The following is a 16,906-nucleotide window of genomic DNA, read 5'->3' on the forward strand; positions in this document are numbered from 1 at the left end:
CCTTTGGGCTGTTACTGTCTATTGAAAATTCTTCCTTTGCCTATCTTCAATAGTTGTCACTTTCTAATTTTTTAAATCTCTTCTTTCATTTACTTCTGAATTTTAAAAAGTTTCTTCTTTTTTATCTTTTACCTTTATCTTAAAGTGTTTCCTATTGTGTTTATGTTTCTCTAATTTATTTCTGAAAAGTTGGATTTTTAAAAAAATTTCTTTTTCCTGAGTTCTCTTAATATACCTCTCAGGTTTTCTTTCATGTCATTCCTGAATTTTTTTTTAATCTCTTAAGTAATTTTAATTTTACTTTAGGTCATTTTGAAGCCTAACTCGTTTGTTTTAAGATTTTCAAAGAGCCAAACTGCACCAGTTTTTTCTCGTTATCCTACTGTGGACTTCTCAACTCATTTCATACTGGATTTGGCAAAAACACTCTCAGTTCAGCTGCTGTCTTCAAATTGGAATGCTGTGACAAGACACCTTGTTGCTTTTTCTGCTTTGTCCTGCACAGAGGCTGCTGTCATGTGGGTCTTGTGATTGTGATGGTTGGTGCTCAATCATATGTGTTTCGAAGTTTGTAGAAATATCTTGCCTTCTCAATTTGCTGTAAAAGTTGCTTATAATTTTGGGACATTTGATCTAGTTGTTTTGTGTGTTTTACTATCCAGCTGCTGCCTGTATGCTTATGAGATTCAAAAAGTATGTTGCCATAGCCATCCTCTCATAGTGTCCTCCCTCCCTTTCCTTTTTGATTGCATGAAACAGTGGGTAAGAGAACTGACTCTGGAACTGGGGCTATCTGGGTTCAAATTCCAACTCTACTATTATATTATATGCAGTGTTACCTTGGCATACTTCTCAACATTAATATTGTGATTAGAATATAATTTATTGTTAATAAGATTAAATGAATTAATATTATTAAAGCACTTATAATTATGCCTGGTACATGGCCAGTGCAATAAATGTGTTTGTTAAATAAACTAAGGTTTAATATATACAGTCATTTAAAATTTGATTACTATACCATTGAAAAATATAGGAAAACACCATCAATAATATTCCTGTGTTCTCTTGCTCAAAAAATTATAAATAATATTCCAATTGGTTAGATACATAAGATTGTTTTATATAAGGAAAAGACTACTGAGTTAGTGAAAGGACAGGTATATAAACTAACTTACCAATAATTAAACACGAGAGTGTAAGATGGTATAATTAATTTAAAACAAAAAAATTACCATAATGTTATTGCAACAAAGAAACAAAGACCAAATTTTGTTACTTATATTTTGGAGTATTAATCAGGAAGTAATTGTTAGTTTTCCTGATGTTAATTCGATATTGACTTCCAGATAAGGCAATGAACTTTCAAGATGTTTTCTGTCTTTATGATTCAAGACGTCACATTTTAATGTCTCCTTGACAATTTCATCCTTAATATTCACTGTGCAGAAAACGTAATCAATAGTTGCCTATTTCCAGTGACCCACAGCAAATCGATGTAATTTGAAATAGGAACAGTTTAGGTTTGATGAAAGGAAGAACTTTATGAATGTGAAAGAATTTTATGAATGTGAAAATTTGGAAATGAGCATATAGAATTGTTTTTCAGAGGCATTTAAAGAATAGGATGGTTATTCTAGGATGTATTGATATCGTTTTTGATACTGATAATTTACTAGGAAAATACTAATATAACGATCATATTAGGGAAGAATTATTTGTTAAGAAAATAATATGATTAAAGGTAATGATGATTATAATAATACATAAAGGTTAAATGATTATGAAGAACTAGGGGTAAACAAATATGTAAAATCCTATGGGAGATGTTAATGTAACACTTGAGAAAAAAGATATAAAACATTTTTTAAAGGGACTTGCTTTATAAATATTCAAATTTGGAGCAAAGGGAACAAGTCAGTTACATTAACAAGGAGCATAAATGCCTTGTTAGAGAAAGCATATTGAATCAATCAGAGTTAGTATGCTGGCTAATATATTGTCTTTTGATTGGTTTCTCCATTATGGGCCTATCAAGGTTAATTTTGTGTGTGTTTTGACTTTCCACAGGTTATTGGTTTGTCTTTTCATCCACAGCAGAGCTCAAAATGAGCACAGCTTCCCCACAGAGCGATTGCTATGAGCAATGTAGCAGTTCATCTGCTTCAAGATCTTCTTCCCACTACCAGGTGTGTTACTCGACATGAGGCCAAGAGTGTGGGCTATTTTCACTGTGAAAAGACATCAGTGAAATCTGAAATATTAGCATGTGGTATGAATATAAGTCACTTCTCACTGTGGTTGCATCCAGCTCTCCTCTGCATGATGTGCCTTTTTCAAGCTCAGAATAAATGGGTCATTTTTTTATTCTTTCTTTAAATTCCTTTCCTGGATTAAATTTTTCAAATGCAAAATCTGTTTAAGGCCAACGTAAACCTACTAACTTCTGTTGCTTAGAATTCCAAAACATGGCCCAGGGCATGGATAATAAAGAGTAATTAGAGTATGTATCAATAAAATAGAGCAGTGAAAATTGGCATTATTTCAATTTACAAAATTGCTACTTTTAAATATTTATCCTAAATTTGCCGTGATGTTCAAAGGAATGGGATACCACAGTACCAGGCTATATCTATGAACTCTAATTTTACACTTTTATAATCTACTTGCTACCAACAAGTAATATGATTGTGTGCTTCTAACAAATAATATTGATAAAATCATGACATGAAAACTTTCCCTACATGAGGATTATATATTTGAGCAAATAATAAAAATTAAGTCAATCATTTGCCAGATGTCAAAATATTTTACATCAATATTTTGAAACATTCCTTATTTTTAAGATGTTGTTTGACACTTTGTATTTATTATCAGTGGTTGACTTTAGTTATGTTTTGCCTGTGACTTAATTGAATAAATTACGGTGGACTCAAAGGCATTTGCTATTGTCCCTTCAAAGCCAGTCTAATTTCATTTTATGTTCTTCATTATTAGCATTAGTGATCGTTTCTCAATTTCTCCTCAGAATATAACTAAGAAGATTTGCTGCTAATATCATAGCAATTGATTTTTAAAAGTGTTTCCTTTATAAAAAATATAGCATTCATATTACTCTTCTTTTGTCATTTAATTTCCATTGTTTGAACAAATGAATGTTATATCTTTTAGGAGCACCAGGAAGTAAATAATAATTTTATTTTCTATTGAAGATAATTATTCAGTTGGTTTCCTCTCCTTTTCTTTTTCACAATGAATTGTCTCAATGGTAACTTTTCATACCACTTTTTAAAGTAAGCTTCAGCAAAAAATAGAGAATATATCAGAAAATTGTTTGGTTAAGAGAACATATACATCATTATATGAATCTGTATATACACTTACATATACAATATACACATTCACGCATAATTTCGAAGGAAAAATAGTCATGTATTTTATAGCAAGTTTCAGTTTTTATGGTCTTAAGTAATAATAAACCAAAAAGTATTGCAAACTTAAGATAATAGGTGTTTAAAATTCTTCACTGCATCAAAATAACTTTAGAAATATTTTGGTATAAAATTGAGGTGTGCAGGATAAGAAATTGGTGGATAGGGAATTGGTTAATATAATTTATTAGTGTTTTCAAATAGACAAAAATTACATATAACTTTTAAGCCAAATTTTAAAGAAGGTAAAGATTTTTTTAATAATTCTCTAATACCAACATTCACTTACCCTTGTCCCTACCCTTTTTAGTGTAACTTTTGGCATTTATTTTTTGATAATTTCTTTTTCCTCTGGGCACCTGACTAGGCCTCACTTCATCTGAACTACCCTTCCTGTTTCAGGACAGAGATAAAATCTTCCTAAACAATGACCCAGTAAGTGAGAATTTCACATCAATTCCCCGATTCCAGCTCACCTACCTGGATACTAAGACCATCACTTACCATTCAAAGTTTATTAGCATATGTGGTTTTCCCTTTATTAAAATTGTATATACTATAATGGCTGTGGGCAACGTAAGTCAACATTCTTGGTGACTCATGCTGTATAAGAGCAGTGCTACTAGTTTTATATACCGTGTTTCTCAGAATCCTTTGAAATTCAAATTTGAAATTAACTTAGGTGATAAGAAAGGAAATTGATTGGCTTTCTCAATAGTGGAGTCCACTTATGGATTCAGGCACATCTGGATTCAGGGGTTCAAATCATGATATTGGTACTACCTTTTAATTTTCATTCTTTTTGTTGGGTTTTATTCCTCCAAAAGCTTTTTTCAGTATGTCTAAGAAATCAGATGCCAATAGTCACAGATTCAGGTCCTCTCTGAAGTCACACTTAAAAATATGTAAATATAAATATATAAAAATAAATATATATGAATTTTATAAATAATTATAAATATAAGTACAATTATACATATAAGCATAAATATAAAACTACCCATTTTAACTCTTTTAATACGCATAACAACCCAGTGAGAAAGGTAGTATATTTTTTAATCTCAATTTTAGATAGGAGGAAACTGGAACACAAAGAAGCTTAAGTAATTTTCTCAAGGCTATCCATCTCCATAGTGATAGACCCAGGATCCCAATCTAAGGAGTCTGACATGAAGACCAATACTCTACATAGAAGGATAGAGGTGATCTGTGATTGCTCAGCATTATTTACGATTATTTATGCCTCTATGCCTGAATTGATCACTCTAGGCCCTGAAATGGAGCAATAAGTTACCAGAAAAGACCCATGGCAGGTACACAAAAACAGCAGGTGCTGTGAAATCACTGATCAAACTTTTACTTCCTCAGTGTCTAGTGGTCTCTCCTAGGTTACCATGAGTCTGGGAGTGAGTGGAGCTGCTGCATTCATAGTCCCATCATGCATAGGTGATAGATGAGTAATGTGTAATTTCTCCAAAGCAAAACAGTTTATTACTTTCAGCTGTTAAACACTCACAAACCTGTGGTGATTTTTAAATACGTCTACACATTCTTTGACATTACTCTCTTCAAAAGATTTTTCTCACCTAAATCATGAACTTCATGATTCACATACAATGACTAGAATGTGGTGAAAGTGAAAGTACATACGACTTTTGGATGGAGTTATACCAGGCATTGCAGTTTCTTCCTCACATACTCTCTCTTGGATCACTTGCTTTGAGGGAAACTAACAGCCAAGTTGTGAGAACACTCAAGCAACCTTATAGAGACGACCATGTGGCAAGGAATCGAGGCCTCCTGCCAACAATAACATGACTAGTCAGTTATCTTCTAAAGAGATTAAGGCAAGAAAAACTTTGTTTTACATCTCACCACATTCTTATAATTTTTGTTATTCTTCAATTCCTGAGTAGCTCTACATTTTTATCTGGTATCATTTTCCTTCTGCCTGAGGAACTTCCTTTAACATTTCTTATAGTTGAGTTCTGATGGAAATGAAATCTTTACACTTGTGTTTATTTAAAAAGGCTTTCTGGCCAAGCGCGGTGGCTCACGCCTGTAATACCACCACTTTGGTAGGCCGAGGTGGGCACTTGAGGTCAGGAGTTCGAGACCAGCCTGGCCAACATGGCAAAACTCCTTCTCTACAAAAAATACAAAATTAGCCGGGGATGGTGGTGCTTGCCAGCAGACCCAGCTACTCAGGAGGCTGAGGTGTGATAATTGCTTGAACCTGGGAGGTGGAGTTTGCAGTGAGTAGAGATCATGCCACTGTAATTCAGGTTGGGTGACAAAGTGAGACTCTGTCCCAAAAGTAAATAAATAAATAAAAGGCTTTCTTTTGCTTTCACTGTTTAAAAAGAGGCAATTGTTTTTTTTTTTTTTTTTGAGACAGACTTTCTCTCTTGTTGCCCAGGCTGGAGTGCAATGGCGCTCTCTCAGCTCATTGCAACATCTACTTTCCTAGGTTCAAGTGGTTCTCCTGCCTCAGCCTCTGGAGTAGCTGGGATTATAGGCATGCATCACAATGCCCGGCTAATGTTTTGTATTTTTAGTAGAGATGGGGTCTCTGCATGTTGGTCAGGCTGGTCTTGAACTCCTGACCTCAGGTGATCCACCCACCTCAGCCACCCAAAGTTCTGGGATTATAAGTATGAGACACCATACTTGGCGAAAGAAAGGCATTTTTAATTTTTATCCTGATTGGTGTTTGTTGGGCTTATAGGAGTTGTGGGCTTATATTATTCATTGAATTTGGAAAAATTTTAGCTATTAAGTTTAAATATTTTCTTTTTACTCCTCTCACCTCTCCACCAACTGCATTCTTGGACTACAGTTACATAAACACTAGATCAGCATATTTCCGTATATTATGTTCATTATTTTTGTAAATGGTTCAATATGAGTAATTTCTATTATTTTGTCTTCAAATTCAGGGATCATTTTTTCTGCACTGCCTAATGTGTTGCTCATCCCATCTTGCATATTTTTCATTTATTACCTTGTTATTCCATATCTAGTTCTATTTTGGGTCTTTCTTTTTAAAAAAATTCTCATTTACCACTTCCTCATGATTGTTTTCCTCTACAATCCCTATCTTAAGGAGGAGCATATTTATATTGGATGTTTAACATCACTGTCTTCAAATTTTGTCTGTGTATCTCTTGCTCCATTTTATTAATTGATTTGTCTCCTGATTATAGATATATTCGTTTTTTTTGGATGCTTGGTAATCTCTTATTGTTGTTGGACTTTGTGAATTTTCTGTTGTTGCTTGCTGCGTTTTGTTGATGCTGACAATAAAATATTTTTGATATACATATTAGAACATATGTAAATATATGTATATGAATAGATATATATCAAGAAAGAAATTCAAAAGTTAGATCCATACTACATATATGGTTGATTGATTTACAACAAAGACAATAAGGCAATTTAATGTGAAAGGATAGTCTTCAACAAATTTTACTGGAACAGTAGGATATCCTTAAGGAAATAACAAATATCAACCTTATTTCAAGTTGATATACAAAAACAAACTCAAAATAAATCACTTGTGCAAATGTAAAGAGTAATGCTATAAAACTCCTGGAAGAAAATGTAAGAAAGTATCTGTGTGGCCTTGACCTGGACTTTCTCAAAAAGGACATATTTTTCTCCTTGACATATACGACTAACAAAATTAAAAAGCAAGCCACAGATAAGAACAAGTATTAACAACATGCATATAGACAACTAGATTTTATAGAGAATATATATAAAACTTTTTTTTTTTAAATTGCATTTTAGGTTTTGGGTTACATGTGAAAAACATGCAAGATTGTTGCATAGGTACACACATAGCAGTGTGATTTCCTGCCTTCCTCCCCATCACCTATATCTGGCATTTCTCCCCATGCTATCTCTCCCCAACTCCCCACTCACTACTGCCCCTTCCCTATTTCCCCACAACTGACCCCAGTGTGTAGTGCTCCCCTCCCTGAATCCATGTGTTCTCACTGTTCAACACCCACCTATGAGTGAGAACATGCGGTGTTTGATTTTCTGTTCTTGTGTCAGTTTGCTGAGAATGATGGTTTCCAGGTTCATCCATGTCCCTACAAAGGACACAAACTCATTGTTTTTACGGCTGCATAGTATTCCATGGTGCATATGTGCCATATTTTCCCTGTCCAGTCTATCATCAATGGGCATTTGGGTTGGTTCCAGGTCTTTGCTATTGTAAACAGTGCTGCAATAACATTCCTGTGCATGTGTCTTATAGTAGAAAGATTTATAACCCTTTGGATATATACCCAGTAATGGGATTGCTGGGTCAAATGGAATTTCTATTTCTAGATCCTTGAGGAATTGCCACTTTCTTCCACAATGGTTGAACTAATTTACACTCCCACCAACAGTGTAAAAGTGTTTCTGTTTCTCCACATCCTCTCCAGCATCTGTTGTCTACAGATGTTTTAATGATTGTCATTCTAACTGGTGTGAGAGGATATCTCAATGTAGTTTTGATTTGCATTTCTCTAATGACCAGTTTTGCAGATGACATGATTGTATATCTAGAAAACCCCATTGTCTCAGCCCCAAATCTCCTGAAACTGATAAACAACTTCAGCAAAGTGTCAGGATACAAAATCAATGTGAAAAAGTCACAAGCATTCCTATACACCAATAACAGACTTAAAGAGAGCCAAATCAAGAACAAACTTCCATTCACAATTGCAACAAAGAGAATAAAATACCTAGGAATACAACTAACAAGGTACGTAAAGGACCTCTTCAAGGAGAACTATAAACCACTACTCAACAAAATAAGAGAGGACACAAACAGATGGAGAAACATTCCATGCTCATGATGAGGAAGAATCAATATTGTGAAAATGGCCATACTGCCCAAAGTAATTTACAGATTCAACGCTATCCCCATCAAGCTACCAATGACCTTCTTCACAGTACTTGAAAAAACCACCTTAAACTTCACACAGAACCAAAAAAGAGACTGCATGGCCAAGCCAATTCTACGCAAAAAGAGCAAAGCTGGAGGCATCAAACTACTGGACTTCAAACTATACTACAAGGCTACAGTAATCAAAACAGTATGGCACTAGTACTAAAACAGAGATATAGATCAATGGAACAGAACAGAGGCCTCAGAGGCAATACCACACATCTACAACCATCTGATCTTTTACAAACCTGACAAAAACAAGCAATGGGGAAATGATTCCCTGTTTAATAAATGGTGTTGGGAAAACTGGCTAGCCATGTGCAGAAAGCAGAAACTGGACCCCTTCCTGACACATTACACTAAAATTAACTCCAGATGGATTAAAGACTTAAACATAAGACCCAACACCATAAAAACCCTAGAAGAAAATCTAGGCAACACCATTCAGGACATAGGCATAGATAGGCAAGGACTTTGTGACCAAAACACCAAAAATATTGACAACAAAAGCCAAAATAGACAAATGGGACCTAATCAAACTCCACAGCTTCTGCAAAGCAAAAGAAACAGTCATTAGAGTGAATTGGCAACCAACAGAATGGGAAAATTTTTTTGCAATCTACCCATCTAACAAAGGGCTGATATCCAGAATCTACAAAGAACTAAAACAGATTTACAAGAGAAAAACCGAACAAGCCCATTCAAAAGTGGGCAAAGGATATGAACAGATGCTTTACAAAAGAAGGGATACATGAGGCCAACAAACATATGAGAAAAATACAAAACTTTTACAAATTAAAAATAAATCCAATAAAATGAGCAAAGGATTTGAAAATACACTTTCTAAAGGAAAATATACTTTATAAATGTTATAAATGATGAAGATGGTCAAATTATTAATGACCATGGAAATTCAAAATAAGTCACAATTACATACATACATAGTACAGTGGCAAAAATTAAAAAGTGGTAAAAGTCAAAGGTAGCAAAAATGTAGAAATTTAAAAATCTACTACACATAAATGGTGATATAAATTGTCCAATCATACTAAAAAGTTTAACAGTTTCTAATAAAAGTAAATATATACCTACCATATAACCCACCTATTCTACTCAAAGACATTTACCCCTAAAAATAAATAAAAAATATAGTTACACAACTATTTTTTACAAATGTTCACAGCAGCTTTTTCCCCCCCATTTATTTATTTTATTGCATTTTAGGTTTTGGGGTACATGTGAAGAACATCATGCAAGATTGTTGCATAGGTACACACATGGCAGTGTGATTTGCTGCCTTCCTCCCCATCACCTACATCTGGCATCTCTCCCCTTGCTATCTCTCCCCAGCTCCCCACCCCCCACCATCCCTCCCCTATTTTCCCCCCAACTGACCCCAGTGTGTTAGTGCTCCCCTCCCTATGTCCATGTGTTCTCATTGTTCAACAACTATTGTGGAAGACAGTGTGGCGATTCCTCAAGGACCTAGAAATAGAAATTCCATTTGACCCAGCAATCCCTTTACTGGGTATATATCCAAAGGATTATAAATCTTTCTACTATAAGGGCACGTGTACACGAATGTTCATTGCAGCACTGTTTACAATAGCAAAGACCTGGAACCAACCCAAATGCCCATTGATGATAGACTGGATAGGGAAAATGTGGCACATATACACCATGGAATATTATGCAGCCATCAAAAACGATGAGTTTGTGTCCTTTGTAGGGACATGGATGAACCTGGAAACCATCATTCTCAGCAAACTGACAGAAGAGCAGAAGATCAAACACCGCATGTTCTCATTCATAGGCGGGTGTTGAACAGCTTTTTTTTTTTTTTTAAACAATAGTCAAAAGTGTGAACAACCCAAATGTTCATCAGCTGGTAAATAGCTAAAACTATTGTGATATATTGTGATATATCTATACAATGAAATACCTCTCGGCAATAAAATGGAATAGACTACTCATACATAGGCCATCTATGATGATGGATCTTAAAATCATGTTAAATTGAAGTTGAAGACATCAAATAAAAATAAATTATGTTGTATAAACTTTATGTAAAATTTTAGAAATGAAAATTGATCTAGAGTGAAAAACTAGTTCATAGCTGTCTGGGAATGAGTGGCCTGAGGAATAGAAAGCCAAGGTGAATAAAGAACTTCTTGGAGGAGAGTTCTGTGTCTAGAATTTGGTAGTGATTTTAAAGGAATGTATGTCTGTTGCATTGTCAAAGTTTAATGTTTAAGTGTATGGAATTTGTTATATAATATTTATCCTTCATTATATTTATTTTAAAAGAGATATATGTGTGTAATAAATCAACAAAACTATGAACAATGGAAAATTACAAGAATAATGGTGAGAAAAAAAATACCAAAAAAGAAAGCAAGAAAACTACTTTGTTCTGATCAGCTATCAAAAATTATTTTTGAAAATGGAAACTATTCTGCTTTATACATAATGTAGATTTGCAAATTTAAACAGGGATCTTCCATTGTCAATAATTTATAGGTATCTTTTTCTTTTATATCAGCTTAGATATTAATTTTCTTTTTTCAACAAAGTAATAAGACAATTTGAAAAATTTCTAACCTCTGTTCAAGGCGCCAACATGATAATGGGGCACTGCAGTTAGTTCACAGTAGATAATTGTATTTTGTTGGCCTAGCCTAATCATTCTTTAGTTTGTATTGAAAGAAAGAAAATTGCAGCATAGATGAAACTGTGAATCTAGCAGAGAACACAGTGTATCCAGTTCATAAATTTGTGCACACATACGATAGTATTAAAGTTGTAAAACACTATCGTGGATCTACCTTTTCTTAGATTATGACATATTTACAAATGGTAATTTTTTCTAGAGATGCTCTGTGACTAAATTACAGTCTGCATTTGCTCCACTGCCTAGAGGAAAAGATGCATCTAATTTATCTTGGTTTAGACTTAATTCCTTCTCTCTGAATTTCATTCTCTATGAACACGAAAGCAAATATGGAGAATTGATTTTCAACAGGATAGAATACATAGTCTGCAAACTTGGAAATGATATAAAATACGAAAATGGATATTTTAGGAAAATCTTTGCAATGAAGTCACATTATCCATATGTCAGTAAATAAGACTTAGAAAAAAATCATGTAAATTCATGTAAATACTAAAGCATACTGTTGTAGTATTGAAATTGCTACAACAGGAATTCACAAATTAACTATAACTCTCTTCTTATCTGCTGAGGCTTATGGTAGCATGCACATTTAGCCACTCCATTAAATTGCAAGTTGGATACAGATTTGCCACATATGGAATGGCAGTTTATGGGAAAAGAACATATTTGGTTTAGGAGAGAATATCTGTATGACTCTCTACAAAGCAGTGATTCACAGAATTTTACAAAGGAACTCAGAAGTTTGCTTTTCCAAAATTTCTACTATTCTTTTACTCCTTGCATTTCTAGAATGTTTTCTACATGACAAATATAGTAATTCATCATCTGAATTAACACTCCATGTTGGAGAGTTTATGCAGCTAATACCTAGTGTCTTCCATGTACAGACAATAGAATATTTTTATGTTCATTAACACTGATAGAGCTCTCACAGAAAATTACTTTACAACATTGTAACTCATTTATTCTTCAAAACACCCTGTGGAATAGGTAGCATAAAATCATTTCTCACATGATGAAACATGGGCCGGTGGGGATTTAAGGTGAGGCGATCTGTTTTCAGTGACTTTGCTCTACTTCCTTACAATAGGCTATCTGTTTATACATGTGTCTTTATTTTTTATTTTTATTTTTTCTAAGTTGAAAACAAAACTTGTATAGATTTATGGTGTACAATGAAATGTTTTGTCATATGTATATATTATGGAATGATTACATCAAACCAATTAACATATTTATCACCTCAGGTACTTAATTTGTGTGTGTGTGTTGAGAACATTTAAAATCTATTCTTAGAAATCAATTACGTAATGTGTCATTATTAACTATAGGCACCCTGCTGTATAGTAGACCCCCAAAAAAACTTATTTCTCCTAAATGAAAATTTGCATCATTTGAATGACATCTCCCCATTCTGAGCCCCCACCAGCCCTTGACAACCACCATTCAACTCTCTGCATTCCATTTTACATATTGTATATCATAAAATACCGACAATAATATTACATTTCCCAGAGACTACTGTGATACAATGACTAGAACATAAGACAGAATATCAGCATTTGAGAGGTGAGTCTTCACCTTATTGTGTGATATTATGCAAATTAATCCTAATCTTAATGTCTCTTAGTTTATTTTTCTTATATATAACAAACATGAGGAAAATCAGTGCCTTGTCTTCCTTTGGGGAAAGTAAGAAAGGTTAAAGGAAATTGATTATTAAAATGCATTTGAAGTATCATGTTATATCTTATACATATCAGTTGTCCTAAATACATGCTTCTATTAATATGGGACAAAGTTCTTACAATTGTAGGAATCTTATCTCAGAAATAATAGATTTTAAACTTGTTGCCAATGGAAAAATAAAGTTTTCTTTAAAATGAACTGTTGATATTAAGCTAGGCACAGTTTTACACCAGTCACAGATAATTGTTTGAGTGGTAGGTAAGTGTCATTTTGGGAAGGGTGTGTGCAAATTCTAGATTTCATTTTGGAATTAATTAATTAATTTGCCAGAGGACTATTCGACTCCAGCAATGTGAGTTGCAGAAATCTAAATAATCCCAAATAGTCTTAGCATCAACAATAAGGAGAACAACTTCTTCTTATATGGTTTTCCTCCTCCCTAATAGAAACAGTAATATTGCCTTCCAAGCAGTGAGCCATGAAGAATATTAAAACACCTTAATTTGATAGCTCTGTCCTTTGTGTACTCTTTCATGTATAATGCTTGAATGAGATGGAGTCAAGTGGTTAATAGAGGAGGTAGATTCCATTTCTTTTAAGGAAAGTGATAAAAATCTCACTACATTTTAAATGTCTTATTTATAAAACTGTGCTTAGTGATAAACCATTTTACTTTCTCCTCCTTCCGAAATAATAAGCTACATTTTCCTTTATATTTTATTGTTTGCAGCTCTAACAGGAGAATGTTCATTACATCATCATATGTCTGAATTGAAAAAAAAAAATCTCCAAATTCTACATTTAATTTTTTCGGTCAAGTTTTAAAGAATCACTACCCAATGCATAGAATGACTTTAACCAAATTGAATTTTCTGTGAGGTTTTAATAATTAACAGTAACACTTCATTTTTTATGCTATTAAAGATGGGGTTCCAATGTTAAGAAGAGGGTATCTGAAGTGGAGGCTAAGTTGTGATTTGGCTGCAAACAATAAGAAAAATTCTGAGGTGAGTTACTAAGGTTTCTTCCCTTGAAAAAGGTAGTAATTTACAAAAATTGATACATTGTTATTAAAACACAATAAAAATGGTGCACACAGTTAAAATTTTTGAAGTCATATATCAACTTAAAATAGCTACTATCTTTGCTATTAATTGAATTATATTTATATTACATATTAACTGAAATAATCAGAAGAAAAAAACTGAAAAATACAGTCACAATAGAAAAAATAATTTGAAATATGACAGTATGCTTAATAGAATAATTGAAAGATTAATTCTTTTATTAAAAAATATGATGTTCTTGTCAGAATTAAAATAAAATTCACTTTTATCTATATGGTATGCAGAATGATAGCCTTCCTTCCTAAAATACCATGCCTCTATTATCAGAATTTGAGATGATGTTACCTTAAGTGGCAAAGGGCATTTTGCAGATGTGAAGAAGTTAAGCATTTTGAGATGGGGAGGTTATGCTGTATTGTTTTGATAGTTCCAAAGTCATTACAAGATTCCTTACATGGGGAGGAGGAAGGCAGGAGAGTGAGAAGAAGCATGGAAGCAACTGCTGACTTCAAAAAAGACAGGAGCCTAGGTGATAAAAAAGCTAGAAAAGTCAAGGGACAGCTTTTCCCCTGGAGCCTACAGAAGGAACCAACCTTACCAACACTTTCATCATAGTCCTGTAAGACTCCTTTTGAAATGCTGAACTCCAGAGCTACAAGAGAATAAATTTGTGTTATGTTAAACCACTAAGTTTGTGGTAATTTGTTATAGCAGCAATTTAACAAAACACCTAGTATAATGCAAGAGGAGAGTGTAAGTTTAGTCCTAGGCTATAAATTCATTGAATACTAAAATGATCCCAACATTAATTCTTCTATGAATCATAAATATACTAATTTTAAACACTTATTGAAAACAGATGACTTTATTTAGGGATTTGGTGATGAGTCTTAGCTCTCTTAGAATTATATAAACTGTTCCATTAAAATTCTTTATTATTGGAAAAATGTGCCAATATGGCTAGCTTATAAAGCAGCTAGTGTGCACCACTCTCATAGAGAGGAAACAGGTCTTCCAGTGGATTGTTCAGGAGGCCATGCTGGGATTCATCAAGGGAGCAACAGAAACCCATGGAGTGCAGAAAGGAGCAAGGTGGGACAGCTGCCCACCCAGGATTGGCGCAGAACTAGAGAAGGTTCCCTGCCGTGGGGAAGGGGTGAGTGAGAGCTCCTGGGAATCCACACTTCTGCCAATGATCTTTGCAATCCTGGAGACAGGAGATCCTCCTTGATGCCCTTGACCTCTAGACAGACACAGAGATCTGCCTGGAGCTTGGACAAACCCACTGCTCAAGCCGAGGTGGGGCTCCGTGGTTCTTAGATCTCTGGGCACCCAAGCAGCTGCTATGGTAGCCCTGCCAACAAGAGAGGTCAGGCTCTCTCACAGGCCCCTTGGATGAAGGCTGCATTTGTGGTGTGAGAAGTAGATGGACTAAACGACTCACCTCTGCTGCACCCCACCAGGAAAGGTCCACTGGCCTAAGACCCCACTGTAGCTACTCTACCTCTGCCTAAGTACTCTTGCTGGTGGCAGCTCTGTATTTCTCTTGGATGGTGCTCCACATCCAAGTGGCCCCTGCCACCTGGCCCCTGCTGCTACTGCCCTCAGGCTGGGAAGAGAGCAAAGAGGCCAAGAACTGTCACAGGTCTCCAGCATACTGCAGCTGCCATACAGAAAGGTGGCCAGACTGTTTTCTACATGAGTCCTGAGTCCCTGTCCCTGCTTCTCTTCATGATGCAAGGCCTCCCAGCTTGGGCCCCAGTGCAGCTGGGTGGAGCTCCAGAGACAACTAACCAACACTCTGCCATTGCCACAGCTGCACTACAAGCTCTGGATCCTCTAAGTCTAGGGAAGGAACAAAGAGCCTGATTGCTTTGCTTGTACCTCCAGCACACTGAAGCTACCCTAAGGAGAGGAGACCAGACTGTGTTTCCGTGAGCCCTTGTGCCCTCACTCTTTACCAGGCAGAGCTCCCTGGCTTGGGCCCATAGTTCAGTCTCTGTACCCTTGGTTGATGACTTCAATTAGCCATGATTCCATGTTCCTCTGGGCTGGAGACCCCAGAAGCAACTGACAAATATTCTGACATTGCCTCCTCAGTGGTCCCTACTCCTGCTGCCCCCAAGCTGGGGAGGGAACAAAAAGTTTGAGCTTCCCCCAAGGCTGTGGTGGTAGCTTGGAATTGCCAAGCTGAGGTTTGTGAACAGCACTTGAGCAGAAAAGGAGCCAGCACTGTAAGAGCACCAGAAAAGCTGAGTGTCAGGATTGTGCGGTCTGCTATGGGAGTGGAGTGTGCCTTCCTCTCAGGGCTGGCCCTGAAAGTTGCCTCTGCCTGAGGAAGCACCATGCCCAAACACTTGACAAAATAAGCGAATGTACAGTGCCAGTGATTAGAGGGGCTCCCTCAATGCCCAGGAGCTGACTTGGTAAGGGGATCTCCTCTCTTTCCACAGCATGGAAGAGCATGAATACACATGCCAGGAAATACAAAAAAGTCACTTGGCTGAGTAAAAGGTGATCTACTGGCCATGACTTTTAAGCATCATCTACTGTATTGTAGCACAAACTACTACAACAAAAATACATTGCTAATATCTCTCACTATGAAACAAACGGCAAGAATCAGCCAACAAGACCCTGCACTGTTCCTGGACCATATGAAAACATGCAGAAATGAAGCCAATTTTCTATTCTCAGTTTACACCTTACTTAAAGGAACACTAACCCTCCCATATGAGAAAAAATCAGCCCAAGAACTCTGGCAATTCAAAAAGCCAAAGTGGGCAAGGTGCAGTGGCTCATGCCTGTAATACCAACACTTTGGGAGACCAAGGCGGGTGGATCATGAGATCAGGAGATTGAGACCACACTGGACAACATGGTGAAACCCTGTCTCTACTAAAAATACAAAAATAAAAAATAGCTCAGCGTAGTGGTGCATGCCTGTAGTCCCAGCTACTCAGGAGGCTGAGGCAGGAGAATTGCTTGAATGAAGGAGGCGGAGATTGCAGTGAGCCAAGATCACGCCACTGCACTACAGCCTGGGTGACAGTGCAAGACTCCGTCTCAAAAAAAAAAAAAAAAAAAAAAAAAA

At 35.6% G+C, this 16,906-nt stretch overlaps 1 long non-coding RNA gene across 1 annotated transcript in view; it reads left to right on the forward strand.

Annotated features, from left to right (window-relative positions):
• Nucleotides 1-302: 302 nt before the first annotated feature.
• Nucleotides 303-16,906, forward strand: part of LOC116560905 — a 79,563-nt gene continuing 62,959 nt past the window's right edge. The window contains exons 1-4 of the long non-coding RNA XR_004273199.1: nt 303-539; nt 2,071-2,189; nt 12,572-12,625; nt 13,670-13,752. This is a non-coding gene — a long non-coding RNA (uncharacterized LOC116560905). The remainder of the gene's footprint in view (nt 540-2,070; nt 2,190-12,571; nt 12,626-13,669; nt 13,753-16,906) is intronic.

The sequence above is a fragment of the Sapajus apella genome, unplaced genomic scaffold (assembly GCF_009761245.1).
Source record: "Sapajus apella isolate SASKATOON/1434 unplaced genomic scaffold, GSC_monkey_1.0 scaffold27, whole genome shotgun sequence".
NCBI classification, from domain to species: domain Eukaryota; kingdom Metazoa; phylum Chordata; class Mammalia; order Primates; family Cebidae; genus Sapajus; species Sapajus apella.